At 46.3% G+C, this 25,977-nt stretch overlaps 1 long non-coding RNA gene across 2 annotated transcripts in view; it reads right to left on the bottom strand.

The window, feature by feature from the left end:
• Positions 1 to 25,977, bottom strand: part of LOC309335108 — a 69,729-nt gene that overhangs the window by 36,645 nt on the left and 7,107 nt on the right. For both annotated transcript variants that reach the window (XR_014153349.1, XR_014153350.1), the window contains exon 2: positions 235 to 374. This is a non-coding gene — a long non-coding RNA (uncharacterized lncRNA). The remainder of the gene's footprint in view (positions 1 to 234; positions 375 to 25,977) is intronic.

Here is a 25,977-nt window from a genome sequence, read left to right on the forward strand (position 1 = left end):
AGAAGAATGGAACATGAATAGGAGGCCTGCCAAGCAAATCATTATGTGGCTGTTGTTTAAGGAGTTTGTGATATTCCTTAACCTGGGTGAAGCTTAATTAAAGTCAATGAAGCAAAAAAAAAAAAAAAAAAAGTGTTCAAAAACAGATTATTTTCTATCGCTTACAAAAAACATAACATGTGCAGCTTTAATGGGAATGTGCTTTTGTGGGGGACCCTTTAAGCTAATCCCCGCCTGTCAATCAGAGGTATCTGCATAGTGATTTCCACCCCTCTTTGGTTCCAAAATATTGCACAATGGATTCATTTCACTAGGCCTCCATCCATGGCAGCAAAGTCATGTGTAATCGAAAGTTCCTCTCGGAAATCAGATTTCTAGACGGAACACAGCAAAAAAATGCATGAAGATAAACAGAGACAGAACAAATTTGAGACTATTACCTGATATGAGAACAATACTTCCTTTATAACCAAGGATGTGTGGTTAATATCTTGCTGCATAAAGTGATGGTCCCTGTTGCCTTGAAAGGAGCAGCAGTACAGTCAGTCTTAAATAAATTGACTCTGGGTCTTTTGGGTTGGACTACCTACACAAAGGACGCGGATGGCGCTGTGGGTTAAACCACAGAGCCTAGGGAGGCCACTAGGGGGCGCATTGGAAGATGGCCGACAATACCATCTCTCCGACCCAGGGCCGGCACAGGCAGACATCCATCTGCATCTAAGACATGGTGAAGAAGAAAGCTGAGGGAGGGAAAGGCTGCAGCAATTTATTGCATTCCCTTCAGCATGTCTCTGATGAAAATAGGGATGTCCTAAGGAACATCGGGACATTCTGGGATCAAATCAGAAACCGAGACGGCTTCTGTAAATCCGGGACTGCCCCTGGAATATAGGGACACTTGCAAATATAGAAATAAAGCTCTGTGGTTGTTTGCCCCTAAACTTACTAAATGTTAGATATTTGACTGCTAATTTCCCACAGATGGAGACTGAGGTCTTCAATGTGGCGTCACATTGATGCACAATGATGCAGATAACTATGGAAATGTAGTTCTCATTGCTCCCAGTGAATGGTAGATGTCCAGGCATTTGAGACCATTTGACTCTTTCGGCCATTTTTTGCATTCTAAACGTAAGTAGTATATATTTCACTAGCTGTCCCTTGATCAAATGTAAATATGATTTTAAGGACATTCCACATGGCAGGAATCTATGTGAAAAGGTGGAATTTACTGTGAAACGTGTTGAGGAGGCTTATTGTTAAGTCAAGTGTGGTCAGCATAAAATGTTCCTCTTTAGTAGGTTTTTCTCTTTTAAAGGTAACAGGTCAGGAACACAGTTGCACTTCTCCTCCTGAAAGCCTTTTGTTAGTAACAGGAGATAAAAACGTGAAATCAGTTTAATTAACCACACCACTCTGCCCGAAAATCCCAAGCAGAAATTAAAAGTGGTTCAGACTAATGATTTTGTATTTACTCCATTGGGACTTTCTTTTGCCCTGCTGGGGTTAACATAAACTTTGTTATTTAAAAAAGCTTAATCAGGATTTTTTGCTACTTCTGATTAGGGTTTCCCTCTTGTTCTTGGTTCCCCCACCTTTGAAAAAACAACAACTATCTCCTGCTGCACTTTATTGGAGACAAACGATTTTTTAGCAGAGTTCAGGATTGTCATGCAGTAGCAAAATTTGTCACAAATGTAAGAATTGCTCTTATCCCACGCAGGTTGCGCTGTGGTCTAAACAACTGAGTCTCTTGGGCTTGCCAATTGGAAGGTTGGCAGTTCGAATCCCCACTATGGGGTGAGCTCCCGTTACTGTCCCAACTCCTGCCAACCTAGACCCTTGGAATTCTACTCAATATTGTTCCAGAGCAAAACTCCGACGTATAGTTAGCAGAATAAAAACTTAAACATGTTGCAGGATTTCCAAAAAATAGACCAGAGGCAATTCATATTTCATCCAGCAGTGCTTTACTGCTACTGAAGGCAAATGAGCATAATGGTCACAAATCCAACACATTCAGGATTGGCACTATCCGTTAGAAATCCATTTGCAGCAGACTTAATTAAACCTACAATAACTTATAATACGACTAAATCTTAAATCTGTATACAGAACACCACACCAGAAGGAAGAGAGATAGAAAGAGAAAAGTGAAACCCAGACTCCTTCTGGCCTTACTTTTGTAGTCAGCATGGCCTTGACAGAAGAGAAGAGAACCAGCTTAATAATAATAATAATAATAATAATAATAATAATAATAATAATTTATTGGCTGGGCTTCCAACAAAATATTAAAATACAGTAATGCATCAAACATTAAAAGCTTCCCTAAACAGGGCTGCCTTCAGATGTCTTCTAAAAGTCTGGCAGTTGTTGTTCTCTTTGACATCTGGTGGGAGGGTGTTCCACAGGGCGGGTGCCACTACCGAGAAGGCCCTCTGCCTGATTCCCTGTAACTTGACTTCTTGCAGTGAGGGAACCCCCAGAAGGACATCAGTGTCTGGGTAGAATGATGGGGGTGGTTTAAGCCAGTTGTACTCAGCTTCTCTGAAGGAATAACCCAAACATCCTGAACCTTCTGTTTGCCTCTTTCACACAGAGTAGCTTCCAGAACCCTCTTGAATCAATTAGAACAGGAAAGATCTCTACACATCAGATCAATACTTTCTGTACTAAGAAATTGTAATGGTTCTAGGGTTTGCTCGTGCATAAAATCGGCGCCACACCTGGCTGGGTTGCCTGAGTGAACCCTTTCTGTCCGGACAGCCACTCACCCATGGGTGTCTCAATCGCTGGCAGAATCCATCAGTGGGCGTTTCTTGAACTTCTTCCAGCAAAGAAGCTCTTTGACGCCTAGTCTCCGCCTACTCTCCCTGCATGGAAGCCTCCTGAGCAGGGAGGGTGTGGGCAGCGGAGGACCCATGCTCTCCCGGCTGGTCTCCGGCGAGGAGTCATGGAGCCACCTCGCCGATTCCCCCATCTGCCCCCCTTCTCTACTGGTGCTACGCTGATTTCCTTCCCCAGAAGATGGGCTGCTTCTCTCCCTCCCGGGATGCTCTCCGGAATCCCTCTAGAGCCCTCCCTCTCCCTCTGGGTCCGATGGCAGTTCCCTGACAGAAATGTACACTGAAGAGGGGATGTGCCTCTTGGGGTAAAAAATGTTTCCCACCCCTGCTATAAAGGGGAAAAGCCTTATTTTTTTTAAAAAAATAAAAATGTGAGTCCTTTTTAAGTGGCAGGTGGTACCCCTGCTCTAAAATCCATGCAGTGGACGTACCCAGCTCTTCCAACATAAAGTCCCCCCTAGCCACCAGCCAGCAAGCAATACAACAGCCAAGTTGCATGGAGCACAATTTTATTCTCTTCTCGTTGCTAATTATTATTACTGTTGTTCAGAGAGTGTGGCCACAAATCAGACCAGGATTATAGCTTGGTTGATAAAGAAAAAAACAAACAGATAGAATTATGAATAAAATAATAGATCAAGAAGAAGAAATAGTAGATCCCAGAAAAATGAAAGAAATCTTTATAAATTATTATATGAAGTTATATAAAAAAGAGCATAAAGATGGAAATAAAATAAAAGAGTATTTACAACAAAATAAATTACCGCCAATTATAGAAAAATATAGACATTTAGATTCTAACATAGAAATAGAAGAAATTGCTCAAATAATAAGAAATATGAAAAACGGCAAATCACCAGGTCCAGATGGGATTACTATGAATTATTACAAAAAATTAGAAGAAGTTATACTTCCTATCTTGAAAAAAATAAATATGAACAATATAACAGAAGATGGAAAAATTTCAGCTTCGTGGAAGGATGCATTAATAAAATTAATCCCAAAACAAGGCGCAGATCTGAAAAATATAAAAAAAGTTATAGACCAATTTCATTACTAAATTCAGATTATAAAATCTTTGCCAGAATACTAGCAAATGGATTGAAAAATTTCCTAACCAGAATAATAAACAGAGATTATGCTGGCTTCCTGCTGGGAAGGCAAATAAAGAATAATACAAGGACAATAATTGACTTACAGTGGTGCCTCGCAAGACGAAATTAATTCGTTCCGCAAGTTTTTTCTTCTTGCGAGTTTTTCTTCTTGCGAAGCACGTTTTCCCATAGGAATGCATTGAAAATCAATTAATGCGTTCCTATGGAGACCGCTTGCCAGGCTGGCGGTGCGGAGAAGGGCTTTTCTCCCCACCGCAAGCCTTCAGGACAGGTACGGGAACAGAGGGGAAGGCGCGCAGCCTGAACACGACTGAAACGTGTTCAGACCGGTTGGAACCGGTTGAATCTAGTTTGAACCAGTCTAGACCGGTTGGAACCGGTCCAAGCTGGTTGTAACCGGTTCAGGGTGGTTGGAACCGGTTGAATCCAGTTTGAATCAGTCTAAACCGGTTGGAGCTGGTTCAGACCAGTGGGAACCGGTTGGATCCAGTTAGAACTGGATTCAACTGGTTCCAACCGGTCTGAACCGGTTTCAACCAGCTTGGACCGGTTCCAACCGGTCTAGACCGGTTCAAACTAGATTCAACCGGTTCCAACCGGCCTGAACCGGTTTCAACCAGCTTGGACCGGTTCCAACTGGATTCAACCAGTTCCAACCGGTCTGAACCGTTTTCAGTCAGGTTGGAACCGGTCCAAGCTGGTTGGAACCGGTTCAGGCTGGTTGGAACCGGTTGAATCCAGTTTGAATCAGTCTAAACCGGTTGGAGCTGGTTCAGACCAGTGGGAACCGGTTGAATCCAGTTAGAACTGGATTCAACTGGTTCCAACCGATCTGAACCGGTTTCAACCAGCTTGGACCGGTTTCAACCGGTCTAGACCGGTTCAAACTAGATTCAACCGGTTCCAACCGGCCTGAACCGGTTTCAACCAGCTTGGACTGGTTCCAACTGGATTCAACCAGTTTCAACCGGTCTGAACCGTTTTCAGTCAGCTTGGACCGGTTCCAACCAGTTTGAACCAGTTTCAACCAGCTTGGACCAGTTCCAACCGGTCTAGACCGGTTCAAACTAGATTCAACCGGTTCCAACCGGTCTGAACAGGTTTCAGTCAGCTTGGACCGGTTTCAACTGGTCTAGACCGGTTCAAACTAGATTCAACCGGTTCCAACCAGTCTGAACCGGTTTCAGTCAGCTTGGACCGGTTCCAACCAGTTTGAACTGGTTCTAACTGGCTTCAACCGGTTCCAACCAGTCTGAACCGGTTCCAACTGGTCTTGACCAGTTGCAAACAGCTTGGACCACTTTAAACCGGCTTCAACCAGTTCCAACCGGTTTGAACCCGTTCCAACCAGTCTGAAACAGTTCCAACCGGTCTAGACCGGTTGCAGCCCTCTTGGTCCTGTTCCAACTGGTTGAATCTAGTTAGAACCAGTTCAGAACGGTTGGAACCGGTCCAAGCTGATTGAAACTGGTCAGACCGGTTGGAACCGGTTGAATGCAGTTAGAACCAGTTCAGACCGGTTGGAACCAGTCCAAGCTGGTTGAAACCGGTTCAGGCCGGTTGGAACCAGTTGAATCCAGTTTGAACCAGTCTAAACTGGTTGGAGCTGGTTCAGACCGGTGGGAACCGGTTGAATCCAGTTAGAACTGGATTCAACCGGTTCCAACCAGTCTGAACCGGTTTCAAGCAGCTTGGACCGGTTCCAACCAGTCTAGACCAGTTCAAACTAGATTTAACCGGTTCCAACGGGCCTGAACCGGTTTCAACCAGCTTGGACCGGTTCTAACTGGATTCAACCAGTTTCAACCGGTCTGAACTGGTTTCAACCAGCTTGGACCGGTTCCAACCGGTTTGAACCGGTTCTAACTGGCTTCAACCGGTTCCAACCAGTCTGAACCGGTTTCAACCAGCTTGGACCAGTTCAAACTAGATGTGCTGGTCCCGGGGGGAAGGTTACCGTTGGCGTAGTCAAAGTCTGGTCCTGGGTCACTAGCCTGGAATCTGTCCACAAGGAGCAGGGCGAGGTCTGAAACAGGAAGCCGGGTGGGGACCGGGGCACTGGAGTGTCAGGTCTGGGTCCGGGCAGGAACAGGTACTCAACAACGATGTTGCTCCCACAACCTGGGACCGGGCCGATTGGCCTTTATCTGTTCTGAGGCCAGGGGCGGTCCTGGCCCCCAGGAGACCCACCTCTCTTGGCCTTAAGGTGAGCACTCCTCCTGGGAGAAACCAGTTCCCTTCGCCTCTCTGCCCTGAGTCTCTGCAGTTCAGGAGAGGCTAAAGGGTTACTGGGCCCAGGGGGAGACTCACCTGCAGGCACTGAGTCCTCAACCACCTCTGGAGCCAGAGTGGAATCACCTGGTGCCTGCTCCTGAGAATCCGGCACAGGTGCAGGCGCTTCAGAATCAAGGCCCTGCCCCAGTTCAGCCGGCCCTGGAGGTGGGGACTCCTGTGCAGGCTGGGATTCCTCTGGTTCAGCCTCTGAATCGGTATCCCAGGCCATCACACTAGATTCAACCAGTTCCAACCGGTCTGAACCAGTTTCAACCAGCTTGGACCGGTTCCAACCGGTCTAGACTGGTTCAAACTGGATTCAACCAGTTCCAACCGGTCTGAACCGGTTTCAGTCAGCTTGGACCGGTTCCAACCGGTTTGAACCGGTTCTAACTGGCTTCAACCGGTTCCAACCGGTCAGAACCGGTTCCAACCAGTCTTGACCAGTTTCAAACAGCTTGGACCACTTTAAACCGGCTTCAACCGGTTCCAACCAGTTTGAAGCTGTTCCAACCGGTCTGAAACAGTTCCAACCAGTCGACTGGTTCCAGCCCTCTTGGACCGGTTCCATCCGGTCTGAACTGGTTCGAACCAGTCTGAACTGGTTCTAACTAGATTCAACCGGTTCCAACCAGTCTGAATCAGTTTCAAACTAGTCTGGACCAGTTCCAACCAGTCTAAACCAGTTCAAACTGGCTTCAACCGGTTCCAACCGGTCTGAAACAGTTCCAACCGGTTCCAACCAGCTTGGACCAATTCAAACCTGCTTCAACCGGTTCCAACGGGTCTGAACCTGTTCCAACCGGTTGAATCCAGTTCTAACCAGTCTAGACTGGTTCCAAACAGCTTGGACCAATTTAAGCCAGCTTCAACTGCTTCCAACCGGTTAGAACCAGTTCCAACCAGTCTGAAACAGTTCCAACCGGTCTAGACTGGTTCCAGCCCTCTTGGACCGGTTCCAACCGGTCTGAACCAGTTCCAACCAGCTTGGAGCGGTTCCAACTGGTCTAAACTGGTTCAAACTGGATTCAACCAGTTCCAACTGGTCTGAACCCATTTCAACCAGCTTGAAGCAGTTCCAACCGGTCTGAACCGGTACTAACTGGATTCAACCGGTTCCAACCGGTCTGAACCGGTTTCAATCAGCTTGGACCGGTTCCAACCGGTCTAGACCGTTCAAACTAGATTCAACCGGTTCCAACTTGCCTGAACCGGTTCAACCAGCCTGAACCAGTTCCAACCGGTCTAGACCAGTTCCAACCAGCTTGGACCAATTCAAACCTGCTTCAACCGGTTCCAATCGGTCTGAACAGGTTTCTTTTTTTCTTTTTTTTTTTTTCCATATATTTTTATTGAGTTTTTAACAACACAAAAAGAAAAACTTATTTACATCCAAGTACATATCACTTATTTTCATTATCTGGACTTCCCTCAACTCTTCCGACAATCTTTCGTAATTTCCATCCTATCTACACATTTCTTGACTTCAACATTACTATTAGGTATTACAGTTCTATCTCTATATATCTTCACGTAACGTTCCTCATTCTTTTACAAAGCTTCTTTAAAACACACTAACGTTGTATGTTCCTCACATGCAGTTTCCAAATATTCCGTAAATTTCCCCCAGTCTTCCAAAAATTTCTGATCTTTTTGATATCTTATTTTACCTGTCAATTTGTCTAATTCTGCGTAATCAATAAGCTTTACCCTCCAATCTTCCAAAGTTGGGACCTCTTTTCCCTTCCAATTCTGAGCCACCAACATCCTTGCCGCCGTAATAGCATATTGAAAAAATTTACAGTCTTTCCTTGTTATATCCTTTCTTGTTATTCCTAATAAGAAAATTTCAGGTTTTTTAACAAAGTTATATCTTAGTATTTTCTTCAGTTCGTTGTGTATTGTCCCCCAAAACTCCCTTATTTTACTGCACTCCCACCACATATGCATGAATGTACCCTCCTTCTCTCCACACCTCCAGCATTTATTACTGATTTTGTACATTCTGGCTAATCTTACTGGCGTTAAATACCATCTGTACACCATCTTCATTGAGTTCTCTTTTAGGGAGACACAAGCTGTAAATTTTATGTTTTCGTTCCATATTTTGTACCATTCATCTATTTCTATATTGTATCCCAAATCTCTGGCCCATTGAATCATCACATCCTTTACCCCCTCATCCATCGTATGCCAATCTAGCAAGATTTTATACATTTTTGAGATCACCTTATAATTGCTGTTCACTATTTCAGTTTGAAATTTAGATTCTCTTTCTCTGTACCCTTTTTCCTTTGCATCTTTCTTAAACATTTCATTTATTTGGAGGTAATGCAGCCAATCATAAACCTGACCTTTTATTTGTTCGTATGGTTTTATCCTCCATTTTCCTCCCTCCTTCATCACCAATTCTCCATATGTCGCCCAATTATCTCTCATGTTGACTTTTTTAACAGCTAACACCTCTAATGGAGACAGCCAGTGTGGGACTCCTACTTCCAATATGTTTTTATATCTATCCCATACTTCCCACAACGCTCTCCGGACAATATGATTATCAAATGACTTAAAACCCTTCTTCTTCTCTTTCCATAAATAGGCATGCCATCCGGCTATATTGTCGAATCCTTCCAAATCTAACAGCTTTGTATTCTTAAGGTTGATCCATTCTTTCAGCCAACAGAGGCATGATGCCTCGTAATATATCTTCAGGTCTGGCAGGGAAAAGCCCCCCCTCTCCTTTGTATCTGTCAATAATTTATATTTAATTCTTGGTTTTTTCCCTTGCCAAACGTATCTTGTGATCAGCCTCTGCCATTCTTTGAAGATCGACGTTCCTTTTAATATTGGTAGCATTTGGAATAGGAATAGCATTTTGGGCAATACTTGCATCTTAATTAGTGAAATTCTGCCCCAGAAGGATAGTTTTAATCTGTTCCAAATTACCAGGTCTTTCTTAATTTTATTCCATGTCGGTGTATAGTTGTTCTGATAAAGGTCGATATTTTTGGGTGTCAGCCAAATTCCTAGATATTTCACTTTTTTAACAATTTCAATTCCTATTTGTTGCTGTAATTCTTCCAGTGCTGTTTTCTCCATATTTTTGACCATGATTTTGGTTTTCTTCCTATTTATTATGAACCCCGCCACCTCTCCAAATTTCTCAATTTCGTCCAGTATTCCTTTTGCCGACTCCAACGGATCTTCAGCCGTCAGCACTAAATCATCCGCAAAGGCTCTTATTTTATGTTGGTCTTTTCCTACCGCCACCCCTTTTATTCCTTCATTTTTCCTTATTGAATCTAATAACACCTCCAGGACCATGATAAATATCAATGGAGACAATGGACAACCTTGTCTGGTGCCTTTTGAGATTTTTATTTCTTCTGAGATCACACTATTTACTATCAATTTGGCTCTTTGTTCCATGTATATTGCCTTTATTCCGTTGAGAAAATCATTACCCATATCCCTCTGTTCGATATTTTTCAGCAGAAAGTCCCATGATACATTATCAAATGCTTTTTCCGCATCCACGAACATTAGCATTGCCTGCTTCTCATTCCTGGCAGACAAATATTCTATAATATTTATAATATTTCTCACATTATCTCTCATTTGTCTGCCAGGAAGAAAGCCTGCCTGGTCTTCATGTATAATTCCTTGTAAAACCTTTTTCAGCCTTTCTGCCAATATCCCTGCAAAGATTTTGTAATCCGTATTCAATAAAGAAATTGGCCTATAATTTTTAACTTGCGTCAAATCTGCATCGTCTTTTGGGATAAATGTTATGAATGCTTCTCTCCACGTCTCCGGAATTTCTTTCTCCTTCAGAATCATATTCATCACTTCTTTCATTGGTTGTGACAAGGTTGTCTCCAATTCTTTATAATACCTTGCTGTAAAACCGTCTGGTCCCGGAGCTTTCCCATTTTTCATTTTTTTAATTGTCTCTTTTATCTCTTCCAATCTTATTGGAGTGTTCAGCCTTTCTTGTGCCTCTGTCGAAATCTTTTGTATCTCTTTCTCCTTTAAGTATCTTTCTATTTTCCTTATGTTGTTCTTTTCTTTATTTCTATACAGTTGATTGTAGAAATCCAAAAATCCTTTCCTAATCCCTTTAGGGTTAGTTATCTCCTCTCCACCCACTTTTATTTTATTTATTGTGGTTCGTTCTTTTCTTTCCTTGGTCCGCCATGCCAGCCACTTCCCTGCCTTATTCGCAAATTCAAAGTTCCTTTGTCTTAGTCTTTTGATGTTCCACTCAACTTCTTTGTTTATCATCATTTCAAACTCCTTTTGCAGCACCTTAATACTTTGTTTGATTCTAGCATTGTTTGGCTTCTTTATCAGTTTCTGTTCGTTTTCCATAATTTGTCTTAGTATTTCCTTCTTTTCTCTTTCTCTGTTCTTTCTTTTAATCGAATTCTGTTGGATAAAATACCCTCTCATCACCGCCTTGCCCGCGTCCCAGACAACACTCCTCTTCGTTCCTTTATCCCAGTTATCTTCAAAATATTCTTTCAATTTCTTCCTGGCCTCGTGGATTACCTTTTGATCATCCAATAAGTAGTCGTTTAATTTCCACCTAAACGATCTTTCTTCCAAACCTTTAAGTTCCAATTCCAGAGGACTATGGTCTGAGATGACTCTTGGTTGAATTTCTACCTGGGATGTTCTTGGTGTCAACTCATTTGATATCCAAATTTGATCAATTCTGGACATTGATTCGTTTGGGTCGGAGTAAAATGTGAATTCTTTTCTCAGAGGATGTCTTAACCTCCAGATGTCTATTAGATTACAGTTCTTTACCATCTCAAAAAAAGGCTTGGGTAACTTCCCTTCCTTTGAGTTGTTATTTCTTAGTCTGTCCATTTCTAAGGAGACCACCCCGTTCATATCTCCCATCAGAACTATCTTTTGGTCTGCAAATTCTGATAACTTGTCCTCCAATTTTTTGAAGAATTCGGATTTGTTTTCGTTTGGTGCGTAGATCCCGACCACCATTATTTTTTCACCTTGCCAATTTATCTGGATTGCCATCATTCTTCCTTCATCATCTTTGAATATTTGTTGTGCTTCAATTTTGCTTTTAACATACATTACCACTCCTCTCTTTTTCTTTTTATCTGAGGATATGAATTCATTGCCTAATCTCTTATTGATCAAAATTTTCCTATGACTCCTTGCTACGTGAGTCTCTTGCAAGCAGATTATGTCTAGATTTTTCTTCTTTAAAAGTTGTTCCACCTTATTGCGTTTTTTCCTATCGTTCAAGCCATTCACATTCCAGTTCCATATTTTTAGAGCCATGTTGTTTTAATTAAGTGTGTTTAGATTCCTTCCTCCTCTTCTTCCTCCCCCTCCTCTCTCACCTCCTCTTCCTCCTGTTCCTCGTTTCTCTGGCCGTTTTTCCTCTTTCTCTCTTCTCCTCCCGATGCTCCTTTCGCTTCTTCATCTTCTTCCGTCGTTAATTCTTTATACTTTCTTTGAAATTTACTTATTTCTTGCGGGCTGGTCAGTCTATGTCTTTTACTCTTGTAAAAAAAGGAGATCCCCTCGGGGAACTCCCATTTAAATTCTATATTGTTCTTTTTGAGGGTTTGGACTATTACTTTATAGGGGTCTCTCCGTTTCAGCAATCTAATTGGGATGTCCTTGAAAATGATTATATAGCCGCCATCTATGATTAGCCTTTTTTCTCTGTTTTTTTGAAGGACCAAATTTCTCATATCCCTATCTTTGAAGGTTATGAGGCAGTCTCCTGGGTATTTCTTCGCTTTGGTCGTTTTGACCCTCATTCTAAAGGCATTCATTATCGTATTTGCTACTTCGACTTCCTGAAGTTCTAACCATTGCGCCAGTTCTACTATTAACTTTTGTCTAATGTTCTCGTTCTGCGTTTCTGGTATCCCTCTCAGCCTCAAGTTTGTTTCCCGTTGTCGAAGTTCATTCATAGAGATGGCATCCCACATTTCTTCTTGAGCTTTGTTAGTCTCCTGAAGTCCCATCTTAATTTTGTCTTCCTCCCGCTTTAATTCTCTTATTTCCATTTTTGTCTTTTTCATCCCTTCTTCTAATACTTGGGTTCTTTTGGATACTTCCTTGATTTGCCCTTTAAGTTCTCTTACTGTCTCATCTATTTTCTTATCTAATTTTCCAATTCTTGCATCTACTTGTTCAATTTTTGATTCTAAATTCTTTTCACTTTGTCTGATCTCACTAAACATTTTTAATATTTCTGATCTAAAATCAGACTCTTGTTTGGACCCCTTTCTTTCTACTGGAGTCCCCCCCTCCCCCGCCTTTTTCTGCGTATATGACATTTTAAAATTTTTGGATCTGATTTCACTAACCGTTTAAACTGAACCCGATAGACCTTTTTTCCTTCTTTCCACTTCTTTCCACTTCCCCACACACCAATTCCCCCTTCCCCCCGCAAAAAATTCAAATTAGGAGTAAGATGGGGAAATCTGAATTTCAATTCCCACTGTCTCCTTTGAGTTGCAGTCTTTACAAATTTTAGTCCAGTTTGATCTTCTTACTTCTTGCCACCAATTAGGCTAATCCGTTAAATATGAATGTTCACCCTCCACCACCAAATCTCAGTGCCACTGTTCCCTTTTAGTTCTTTCCAAGTCTTCTTGCCCTCAATTGGGCTAATCCACTTTTCACTATATTCTTAACCTGTTCTTTATCTTCTTGCCCTCAATTGGGCTAATCCACCTTTCACTATGTTCTGTGTCCGTTTTTTATCTTCTTGCCCCCAATTGGGCTAACTCCTTTTGGCCGCGATTGCGGCTGCTTTCAGAGATTCCAGAAATTCTTCTCTGTCCGCCCCCTTTCCTTAGGCAGTGCTCTGTTCCATCTCTTTCAACACAATTCCAGTGGATCAGGTGGGTAGGTAGGGCAGATGAAACAGTAATATGTTGCAGTCTCCTCTCCTTCCGCAAAGGCGCTACTACTCCCTCTGGCAAGGAGGAGGCGGGTGCCGCGAAAGGGGAGAAAAAAGGAAAGAAGAGAAAGAAGGAGCAAAGTATTTTCTCTAAATCTCCCCAGAACTCCGCGGTGTTCTCATAAATGTCTCTCACAGAGGGGAAAATGGGAAGGAACCGCTAGTGTCTTTTATTTTGTCCACGTCTCTGCTGAGTAGTTAATCACTGTCCTGCGCTCCTCCTCTTGTCCCCTCCTCCTTCTCCTTCTCCTAGTACGTGCTGACAGTGAGGAAGGTAATGGCGTCTCTAATTTCTCGTATCTTCTCTCACGCAGTGCTTTCCAAAGATCGCACTATCTCCTTCTTTTCCCTCTATCCTGTTACAGGCTGGTGAGACATGGACTAAGTCCGTCAAAGAATTATATAGTATCTTTTTGCTCTCCCCTTGCCTTCCTTCCTAATCTGTTACTTAATATCTGGCACTTTGGAAAGTTTTCGGGGAGAGAGAATTCTGTCCGCTAGCGACACACACGTTTTTCTCCGCTTTGCTTAGCGCTCTGCGTCTAATGCGATTTCGAGTGAAAGTTGAGCTCTCTTATGCTTTTCTTTCTCCAATTCGAATTTCAGCTTAGTCAATCCTGAAAACCTCCTTCTTTAATTCGAAATTGTCCTTTTTTCTGAGAATCTAGCGCTCCTCCTCCAGGCTCGGGGCTTCGCTCCCCAGAGGCAGTTATGGCTTCCCTCTGCCCGCTTCCCCCCCCGCCGTACTCTTCGCTCCGAAACGGAGTTACCTGACGGCCGGGGATTCTGCGTTTCGGCACCGCGGGAACCTCTGTATCTGTATCGTCCTGCAGATACTTTTCAGGGGTTCGCTGCGCCCTGCGATACCCCTATTTTCCCCTGGAGAGTTCGGGATCCTCCGCAACGAAGGAATCCCCGCCTGGTTCAGAGTCGCGCTAAACCGGAAGTCCCGGTCTGAACAGGTTTCAGTCAGCTTGGACCGGTTTCAACTGGTCAAGACCGGTTCAAACTAGATTCAACCGGTTCCAACCGGTTTGAACCAGTTCTAACTGGCTTCAACCGGTTCCAACCAGTCTGAACCGGTTCCAACTGGTCTGAACCGGTTCCAACTGGTCTTGACTGGTTCCAAACAGCTTGGACCACTTTAAACTGGCTTCAACTGGTTCCAACCGGTTTGAACCCATTCCAACCAGTCTGAAACAGTTCCAACCGGTCTAGACCGGTTGCAGCCCTCTTGGACCGGTTCCAACCGGTTGAATCTAGTTAGAACCGGTTCTAACTGGATTCAACCGGTTTCAACCGGTCTGAACCGGTGTCAACCAGCTTGGACCGGTTCCAACTTCCAACCGGTCTAGACTGGTCCAAACTGGATTCAACCGGTTCCAACCAGTCTGAACCGGTTCCAACCGGTCTGAACCAGTTCCAACCAGTCTTGACCGGTTTCAAACAGCTTGGACCACTTTAAACTGGCTTCAACTGGTTCCAACCGGTTTGAACCCGTTCCAACCGGTCTGAAACAGTTCCAAACGGTCTAGATTGGTTCCAGCCCTCTTGGACTGGTTCCAACCAGTCTGAACTGGTTTGAACCAGTCTGAACCGGTTCTAACTAGATCCAACCGGTTCCAACCAGTCTGAATCAGTTTCAAACCAGTCTGGACCAGTTCCAACCAGTCTAGTCCAGTTCCAACCAGCTTGGATAAATTCAAACCGGCTTTGACCGGTGGAATCCAGATTCAACTCATTCAAACCAGTCTGGAGTGGTTCCAACTAATCTAGACCAGTTCCCACCTACTTGGACCGGTTCAAACCAGCTTCAACAGCTTTAAACCAGCTTGGACTGGTTCAGACCAGTCTGGATGGGTTCAAACTGGCTTTGACCGGTTCAAACCGGTCTGGACCAGTTCCAACTGGTCTAAACCAGTTCAAACCAGCTTCAACCAGTTTGAACTGGTCTAGACTGGTTCCAACTGGTGTAGACCGGTTCAAACTGGCTTCAACCGGTTCAAACCGGTCTTGACCAGTTCCAACCGGTCTTGACCGGTTACAACTGGCTTGGACCGGTTACAACTGGCTTCAACCAGTTCAAACCGGTCTGCACCGGTTCCAACTGGTCTTGATGAGTTCCAACCTGCTTGGACCGGTTCAAACCAGCTTCAACTGGTTCAAACCGGTTTGAACCAGTTCCAACCAGTATAGACCGGTTCCAACCGGCCTGGACCAGTTCCAACAAGTCTAGACCAGTTCCAACCTGCTTGGACCGGTTCCAACCGGCTTGGACTGGTTCCAACTGGCTTCAACCAGTTCCAACCGGTCTGCACTGGTTCCAGCCCGTCTGGACCGGTTCCAACCAGTTTAGACCGGTTCCAAACAGCTTGGACTGGTTCAAACTGGCTTCGACTGGGGGAATCCCTGTTCAACTGGTTCCAACCGGTCTAGATCTGTTCAAACAAGCTTGGACTGGTTCAAACCAGCTTCAACTGGAGGAATCTGGGTTCAACCGTTTCAAACCGGTCTGGACCAGTTCCAACAAGTCTAGACCAGTTCCAACCTGCTTGGACCGGTTCCAACCGGCTTGGACTGGTTCCAACTGGCTTCAACCAGTTCCAACCGGTCTGCACTGATTCCAGCCCATCTGGACCGGTTCCAACCAGTTTAGACCGGTTCCAAACAGCTTGGACTGGTTCAAACCGGCTTCGACTGGGGGAATCCATGTTCAACTGGTTCCAACCGTTCTAGATCTGTTCAAACAAGCTTGGACTGGTTCAAACCAGCTTCAACTGGAGGAATCTGGGTTCAACTGTTTCAAACCGGTCTGGACCAGTTCCAACAAGTCTAGACCAGTTCCAACCTGCTTGGACCGGTTCCAACCGGCTTGGACTGGTTCCAACTGGCTTCAACCAGTTCCAACCGGTCTGCACTGGTTCCAGCCCGTCTGGACCGGTTCCAACCAGTTTAGACCGGTTCCAAACAGCTTGGACTGGTTCAAACCAGCTTCGACTGGGGGAATCCCTGTTCAACTGGTTCCAACCGGTCTAGATCTGTTCAAACAAGCTTGGACTGGTTCAAACCAGCTTCAACTGGAGGAATCTGGGTTCAACCGTTTCAAACCGGTCTGGACCAGTTCCAACAAGTCTAGACCAGTTCCAACCTGCTTGGACCGGTTCCAACCGGCTTGGACTGGTTCCAACTGGCTTCAACCAGTTCCAACCGGTCTGCACTGATTCCAGCCCATCTGGACCGGTTCCAACCAGTTTAGACCGGTTCCAAACAGCTTGGACTGGTTCAAACTGGCTTCGACTGGGGGAATCCATGTTCAACTGGTTCCAACCGGTCTAGATCTGTTCAAACAAGCTTGGACTGGTTCAAACCAGCTTCAACTGGAGGAATCTGGGTTCAACCGTTTCAAACCGGTCTGGACCAGTTCCGACTAGTCTAGACCAGTTCCAATCTGCTTAGACCGGTTCAAACCAGCGTGGACAGGTTCCAATCAGCTTGGACTGGTTCAGACCATCTGGACTGGTTCCAACTAGTCTAGACCAGTTCCAACCGATTTTTGAGTGAATCAGAGAACGTCAGATTTTTGCTGCAATTGTGACTGCGCGGCTTAGGGATTTTTTTTTTAAAAAGTTTTTCTGCAGGTTAATGCGTCGAGGCCTGATTGTTTGACCTATAATAAAAAACCCTTCTGTTTTCACCGCCAAACTTTCAGGGGAGCATTTGCAACAGTGTGGCACCGTTTTTGAGTGAATTGCACAATGTCAGATTTTTTTGAAATTCTTTCCCTGCGTGTTAGGGATTTTTTCAAAAAAAGATTTTCTACATGGTAAGGCGGCGAGGCCTGATTTCTAAGCCTAGGATAAAAAGCTGTCTGTTTTCACCCCCAAAGCTTTCAAGGGAGCATTTGCAACAGTTTGGCACCATTTTTGAGTGAATTGCATAACGTCAGATTTTTTGTGAAATTCTGGTTAAGGATTTTTTCAAAAAAAGATTTTCTGCAGCTTAAGGTGTCCAGGCCTGATTTAGACTCATGGCTCATGAAATTTTAGACTTATGGCTCATGAAATAATATGCATTTGATAGCATAAGACCCTTGGAAGGGATGGTGGGAAGTCTGGAGATTCAGAGAAATTTCTAAATATGGATATGTACTTGGTATTATTATAACTTTATGCTTATAAAATCAAATAAAAATTATTTTTTTTAAAAAAAAAAGATTACTGGGTTAATAATATACTTGTATCATCAAGCTTGCAAGGGAATATGCAATAGGGATAACCCCTTTCTAAACAAACATAATGGGTACAGTATATTCTAAATCTAAATATTATTTTTTGTTGTATGAGCCTCAATTTAAGGTCCAGAGATGGGTGAGGTTGCTGGGATGGAGGTGTCTTGCTTTTGTTGCACATTCATTTAAGAGTGCCTCTTTAGGTCGCAGCAATGCAGTGAGATTGGGGGAAGAATTTCAGAACACCTAATAAATCGAGATGATATGTGAATGCTCTGTTATCAATCCACCACTAATGCACTTTTATTGTGTCAATGACATGTTGTAGTATACACCTGCAAAAAAGAGGGGAGGGAATAAAGTCTGGACCGGCCTTTTACCTCCATCATGAACTCAGCTTTGGTTCTGCACTCTAGTGATAATAACTCTGTATCACTCTCCAGGGCTAATGTAAAGATTGTTGGGATAATGTAGGAAAGGACCTCAATATTATCCATCAATTTTGTTAAATCACATCCCTCCCCCCTTTTATATTAGTGGTCTAAGAGCACCTGTCTGTAATCATAATTGGTGCTGCTTTTAGTTTCTGCCCTTGAATTTAAAAGGTTGGAGAGTGTGAAAAATGTCCACGTTCCCTTTCAAAGAAAGAAAATGTGCTTCCAGATGGGGACTTAATATTGCAAACATTGAGATACCAAGAACTGGTAATTGGCAAGAGGTTGTGTGTGTGTGTTTTAACATACTGGGAGGGGTAAATCCATATTAAAAGGTGGGGAGGGGGAATACAGGCTAACATCATGTGGATGCTGGGGACGGACGGACTTGCATGCATGGAAAGCATGCATCTGACAATAAATATAATTTCTTTTTATATTTATTCCTGCTCTCCTGTGCCCATTCGCAAATACGCTGCTGCTGCTTCGCCTCCCTTTCTTCCTTTTTTCTAAATAATGCTAATTAAGTCATGACTTCAGAAGGAATAAAGAAAGGGGAAGGAGCAAAAGAGCACTGGCAGAATCTCTCACGTTTCTGCTGCCACCTTGGCATCCAGCGGTAAAGGAAGCTGAACAGTCTTGGCCTCTGCGTGCAATTTGCAGATGGTAACATTAAGATCTGTTTGTTCTCAAACTGCATGTCAAGCAGGTAATGCGTCTGAGAAATTCTCTTCAGTGTGGCTCAAAAGAAAGAGGGGAAAGGGGCTGTGATTTATTCTGTCAGCTCTGTTTGTGTATGTTTTCTGGTGCTAAGCTCCTAAGGAGTGAAAGAGAATTTCAAAGAGCAATTCCTGGGTAGTGGTGCTTAGGGAACAACACTGATGTGCAGATGTTTTGCTTAGGCCTGTATACCAGCAACTCACAAGCCTAACCAGGGTAGGGGCAAGTAGCCGCGGAAGATGCAGGCAATATTTTCAATTCTGGTCTTGGTTCCAGTTCAGGTGAAGCTAGATTGGACTGGGTTTACAATCCCATATTTGCATTCCACTTGAATTCTTCAAGGCTCACAGCTAGCAAGTGTAGATGTTCCTTATAGCCACACAATTCTACGATGGTGAGCACTGAAGCTTCAGTTCCGATTCCAAAAATCTGGGGAAGCATAAGTTGGCTGATAGATCCATACCGTCGAGATTTCAGGATGGCAAATCAGGACCCCACTACCACCATCCTGCTGCCCCCCCCCCATCTGCTGGCTTGTTGCCACCACCTGTCCACTCCTCTGCTAACTGCCACTGTCTGGCTTCCAGAAGTACACCACTGCGGCCCTCCTTGTGCGGGTGTGGCAATGGGCAACAGAAGACTGACCGGCAGGTTCTGGGCAGCTAGAGAAGGTGCAGAACCAAAAGACTGCAGAAGCAAGAGATGTATGTCTTTTGGTCCCCGTTGACTGAAATCCCAGGACATCCCAGGATGGGATCAGGAGCCAGGGTGGTTCCTGTAATTCTGGGATGTCCCAGTTAAGACAGGATAGTTGTGCGGTATGTAGATCATGAAGGAAATTCATTGGACATAATACATTGGGAATGTTTCCTGTACATATTTCTCATTGGAGATTATCGTGATGATGATAAATAGCAGACTTTTAATAATAATAGAAAATTTATATGTTTAGTATCCTTTGTGACTTCTCCATCTTTCTTTTGTTATTAAGCCTGTGCCATCTCTATTGTTCACATTTATGAAGTCAGAATCCTGTTTCTCAACAATAATTATTATGATTATTCTTATATTCTTTTACTTTAAACTCATTTTTTTAAAAAAGCACTAGGAACTGTAGACTTAGACCTGTCTGCGGTTAGTGTTTTGTACTTTGACTAGCACACTGTTATTCTGAACGCTCCATTGTCCTGTTCAGTGTTTGCACGTACTTTCCAACCATAAAAGTAGCACATCGCTCACACTTAACTGGGAATTAATTTGAACCCGAGTCACCTTGGTGCCAGAGCAGCGTTTTCATTTGCTTGCTTACAAATATGGTATCTGCAGTTGCTAAGCTGCTGAATGAGCATCATCCAGCCATGGGTGGCTGATATACTATGATGTCACAATGAGCCTTGGCAGATAGAGATGTCACAGAGGTGCTGAGTAGTCTAAGTGAATAGTCTAGGATTAGAGAGAAGAGGGGCTGTATCTCAGAAGATGAAGAAGATCCCAGATTCATTTTCTGTCATCTTCAGGTAAGGCTGACGTGGTGTCGGTCAGATCGGTCCGAAGCTCGTTGGACATCCTCATTGTGTGAATCTACAGAAGACGACCCGTCTCCCTGGATGAGGTGAGTTCTCCTTTCGGTATGTGGACTGTGGGCCGCCTCATGAGTGTTATCCTTCTCAAAGACCGTGGCCATATTCATTGCTTCCATTATCGTGATGTCATCTTGCACGCCACTGATGAACCTTTCGAGAAGTCATTCCTCGATGTCAGTGAATCGCCAATAAATCGCAATCGCTCGGAATGCTGTGATGTATTCCCTTGCTAACTCTTGCGCTTGTTGTTCTCTGTGCACAATGTCGTAGAGTTGGTGGTTCTTAGTTGGCTGAGGCGCAAGGCGTCTTGTCATAGCCTGTGTCAGCTCATCAAAAGTGAATGCCTCTATGTCCCTGGGTGCCATCAGACCTTCTAGTAGAATGATGGTGGAACTTCCCAGCACCATCAGTAGCACATCCATGACTTCCTTTATGGTTGGCCTTTCATTGTCGTTACTGACCACAAGCCACTCCTGGGACTCTCTGCGCCCAACCGCCAGACACCCTAGATGCTTTCGCCATGAGTATTGCGCTGGTCCATTTTCCTGGCCGGTTACCAATACTCGCTACAGCACCAACTCAGGAAAGCCGTAGGTCACACAGATAATAATAATAATAATAATAATAATAATAATAATAATAATTTATTATTTATACCCCGCCCATCTGGCTGGGCCTCCCCAGCCACTCAGGGCGGCTTCCATAGAAAGCAAAAATACAATAAAATATCACACGTTAAAAACTTCCCTGAACAGGGCTGCCTTAAGATGTCTTCTGAATGTCAGGTAGTTGTTTATCGCTTTGACATCTGCTGGAAGGGCGTTCCACAGGGCGGGCGCCACTACCGAGAAGGCCCTCTGCCTGGTTCCCTGTAGCTTTACTTCTCGCAATGAGGGAACCGCCAGAAGGCCCTCGGCGCTGGACCTCAGCGTCCGGGCAGAATGATGGGGGTGGAGACGCTCCTTCAGGTATACTGGACCGAGGCCGTTTAGGGCTTTAAAGGTCAGACCAACACTTTGAATTGTGCTCGGAAACGTACTGGGAGCCAATGTAGGTCTTTCAAGACCGGTGTTATATGGTCTCGGCGGCCGTCCCCAGTCACCAGTCTAGCTGCCGCATTCTGGATTAGTTGTAGTTTCCGAGTCACCTTCAAAGGTAGCCCCACGTAGAGTGCATTGCAGTAGTCCAAGCGGGAGATAACCAGAGCATGCACCACTCTGGCGAGACAGTCCGCAGGCAGATAGGGTCTCAGCCTACGTACCAGATGGAGCTGGTAAACAGCTGCCCTGGACACAGATTTGACCTGTGCCTCCATGGACAGCTGTGAGTCCAAAATGACTCCCAGGCTGCGCACCTGGTCCTTCAGGGGCACAGTTACCCCATTCAGGACCAGGGAATCCTCCACACCTGCCCGCCTCCTGTTCCCCCAAAACAGCACTTCTGTCTTGTCAGGATTCAACCTCAATCTGTTAGCCGCCATCCATCCTCCAACCGCCTCCAGATACTCACACAGGACCTTCACCACCTTCACTGGTTCTGATTTAAAAGAGAGGTAGAGCTGGGTATCATCCGCATACTGATGAACACCCAGCCCAAACCTCCTGATGCATGTAAATGTTGAAAAGCATGGGGGAGAGGACAGAACCCTGAGGCACCCCACAAGTGAGAGCCCATGGGTCTGAACACTCATCCCCCACCACCACTTTCTGAACACGGCCCAGGAGGAAGGAGCGGAACCACTGTATGACAGTGCCCCTAGCTCCCAGCCCCTCAAGACGGTCCAGAAGGATGTTATGGTCGATGGTATCAAACGCCGCTGAGAGATCCAGCAGAACTAGGAAACAGCTCTCACCTTTGTCCCTAGCCTGCCGAAGATCATCAACCAGTGCGACCAAGGCAGTTTCAGTCCCATGATGAGGCCTGAATCCCGACTGGAAGGGATCCAAATGGTCCGCTTCTTCCAGGCGTGCCTGGAGTTGTTCGGCCACCGCTCGCTCAATCACCTTGCCCAAGAATGGAAGATTTGAAACTGGGCGATAGTTGGCCATCGTGGCCGCATCTAAAGATGGTTTTTTAAGAAGCGGTTTAATAACCGCCTCTTTCAGCGGGTCTGGGAAGGCTCCCTCATGGAGGGAAGCATTCACCACCCCACGAAGCCCATCGCCCAGTCCTTCCCGGCTAGCTTTTATCAGCCAGGATGGGCAAGGATCCAGGAGACAGGTGGTTGGCTTCACTCGTCCAAGCAGCCTGTCCACATCCTCGGAGGTAACAGATTGGAATTGATCCCACTCAACTTGACTAGACAGAACTCTAGCACTCTCCCGCCCCGGCCCTGCTCCCACGGTGGAGTCTACTTCTTCCCGAATCTGAGCGATTTTATCTGCAAAAAACTTTGCAAAATCATTGCAGGAGAACATGTGGCCCGTACTGGGCCCCAATGTTGCAGGTGGCTCCACTAAATTGTGAACCACCTGAAAAAGTCTCCTGCTGCTGTTTTCTGCAGATGCAATAGAGGCGGTGAAGAAATTCTTCTTTGCCGTCGCTATCGCCACTTGGTAGGCTCGACGTTGAGCTCTAACCTGTGTCCGGTCAGATTCGGAATGAGTTATCCGCCACCGGTGCTCTAGCCGTCTCAACGATTGTTTCATTGCCCTCAGATCCGTGGAAAACCACGGGGCTGTCCGGGCTCCATGCAATCGGAGAGGGCGCTTCGGAGCCAAACAGTCAATAGCCCTGGTTAACTCCACATTCCAGCGGGCCACCAGGGAATCGGCTGAAAGGCCATCAACATGGGATAAAGCATCCCCTACCACTCTCTGGAAACCATTTGGATCCATTAAGTGGCGGGGGTGGACCATCCGAATTGGTCCCACCTCCCTGCAGAGGGGAAGGGTCGCAGAGAAGTCCAGTTGCACCAGGAAGTGATCTGACCATGGCACTTCTTTCGTTTCGCTTTTACTTAGTGTCAGATCACCAACATCCATAGAGGTAAACACCAGGTCCAAGGCATGTCCGCGACTATGGGTTGGGCCAGACTTATTCAGGGACAGCCCCATGGAGGCCATGCTTTCCACGAAGTCCCGAGCGGCCCCTTGTAAGGTCGTGTCGGCATGGATGTTAAAATCCCCTAGGACGACCAAACTAGGTGTCTCCAGGAGAACATCCGCCACGACCTGAAGCAGCTCGGACAGGGAATCCTTGGTGCAGCGGGGAGGTCGGTACACCAAAAGGAATCCTGTACTGCCCCTATTGCCCAACTTCCAGAACATGCACTCGGAAAACTGGGTCTTCCCAATAGGACGCCTGGTGCAAACTAATGACTTCCTAAAAATCACTGCAACCCCCCCCTCCCCGCACACATGACCTGGGTTGCTGTGCGTAAGAGAAACCCAGTGGACAAGCAGCGGCAAGGACAGGCCCATCTGCTTCATCCAACCAAGTCTCTGTTACACATGCCAGGTCAAGCCCTCCATCCATGATCAAGTCATGGATGGCAGTGGTCTTATGAATCATTGACCTGGCATTGCACAGCAGCACCTTCAGTTCATGTGGGTATCCCTTGCTGATTCTAGTATCCATCCGGTCAGGACCAGACCCGGAGGCAGGGATAGTCCTCAGACAACGACTAAACCTGCCCCCTCTGTAATGACATGGTCTAGTCTTAGCGTAACTCCTCCTCTTACCCGTGATCACTGAGATCGGTTGTCCCAGTGCATCCCCCCCTGTGGAACATGCCCCAGCCATTTTGTGGGCTGGGGCCCACTCCCCGGCAGCCCTGAACCCTCAACCTAAGAACAAAATAACACCTTAAACAAACAAAACCAATAAAACAATACAAACAAAAAATGTAAAAATTACAAAACATCAAAATAATAATTAAAATAATAATAATCCCCAAGCCCAACCAAACATCCATCCCACCCCCACCCCCCACATATAAATAAATAATAATAATAATAAAAATTAAAAACACTCTGCCCCTCCGGTAGTAACAACAACTGTCCTAGTGAGGCCTGTCAGGCCCTGCCCCAGGCCAGGTAGTCAGTGGCAGGAAGGAGCAGGGCTCTCAGGCATTCACTCAGGGGAGTCCTCCTGGGCAGCAGGCAGCAAGCACCAAGCAGTCCTTGTGAGGCTTCAGGCCCCACCCCAGGCCAGATGGTAAGTGGCAAGAGCAGGGCCCTCAAGCACTCACTCAGGGGAGTCCTCCTGGGCAGCAGGCAGCAAGCAGCACGCAGTCCTTATGAGGCTTCAGGCCCCGCCCCAGGCCAGATGGTAAGTGGCAAGAGCAGGGCCCTCAAGCACTCACTCAGGGGAGTCTTCCTGGGCAGCAGGCAGCAAGCAGCAAGCAGTCCTTGTGAGGCTTCAGGCCCCACCCCAGGCCAGATGGTAAGTGGCAAGAGCAGGGCCCTCAAGCACTCACTCAGGGGAGTCCTCCTGTGCAGCAGGCAGCAAGCAGCACGCAGTCCTTATGAGGCTTCAGGCCCCGCCCCAGGCCAGATGGTAAGTGGCAAGAGCAGGGTCCTCAAGCACTCACTCAGGGGAATCTTCCTGGGCAGCAGGCAGCAAGCAGCACGCACTCCTTATGAGGCTTCAGGCCCCACCCCAGGCCAGATGGTAAGTGGCAAGAGCAGGGCCCTCAAGCACTCACTCAGGGGAGTCCTCCTGGGCAGCAGGCAGCAAGCAGCACGCAGTCCTTATGAGGCTTCAGGCCCCGCCCCAGGCCAGATGGTAAGTGGCAAGAGCAGGACCCTCAAGCACTCACTCAGGGGAGTCCTCCTGGGCAGCAGGCAGCAAGCAGCACGCAGTCCTTATGAGGCTTCAGGCCCCGCCCCAGGCCAGATGGTAAGTGGCAAGAGCAGGGCCCTCAAGCACTCACTCAGGGGAGTCTTCCTGGGCAGCAGGCAGCAAGCAGCACGCAGTCCTTATGAGGCTTCAGGCCCCGCCCCAGGCCAGATGGTAAGTGGCAAGAGCAGGGTCCTCAAGCACTCACTCAGGGGAGTCCTCCTGGGCAGCAGGCAGCAAGCAGCACACAGTCCTTATGAGGCTTCAGGCCCTGCCCCAGGCCAGATGGTAAGTGGCAAGAGCAGGGTCCTCAAGCACTCACTCAGGGGAATCTTCCTGGGCAGCAGGCAGCAAGCAGCACGCACTCCTTATGAGGCTTCAGGCCCCACCCCAGGCCAGATGGTAAGTGGCAAGAGCAGGGCCCTCAAGCACTCACTCAGGGGAGTCCTCCTGGGCAGCAGGCAGCAAGCAGCACGCAGTCCTTATGAGGCTTCAGGCCCCGCCCCAGGCCAGATGGTAAGTGGCAAGAGCAGGGCCCTCAAGCACTCACTCAGGGGAGTCCTCCTGGGCAGCAGGCAGCAAGCAGCACGCAGTCCTTATGAGGCTTCAGGCCCCGCCCCAGGCCAGATGGTAAGTGGCAAGAGCAGGGCCCTCAAGCACTCACTCAGGGGAGTCCTCCTGGGCAGCAGGCAGCAAGCAGCACGCAGTCCTTATGAGGCTTCAGGCCCCGCCCCAGGCCAGATGGTAAGTGGCAAGAGCAGGGTCCTCAAGCACTCACTCAGGGGAGTCTTCCTGGGCCTCAGCCACTTGCCACTGTCGGAGAGCGACCCTGACCCTGCTCCTGCCCACCAAATCCTGCAGCTGGAAGACTTACCGGACCATCCCTTGCATGTGAAGGACATTTCCGCCACAAGCGCAAAGGACAGGCTGTTGTCCCGTGTCTCAAACTGGGTGGGGAGGGGGTGGCCCAGGAAGCCGGGTCCAGAAATTTCATGCAACACAGCCTGCAAGGATGAGCTGTCTACTCACCAAGG

The sequence above is a fragment of the Podarcis erhardii genome, assembly GCF_964252035.2.
Source record: "Podarcis erhardii genome assembly, chromosome: 2".
NCBI classification, from domain to species: Eukaryota; Metazoa; Chordata; class Lepidosauria; order Squamata; family Lacertidae; genus Podarcis; species Podarcis erhardii.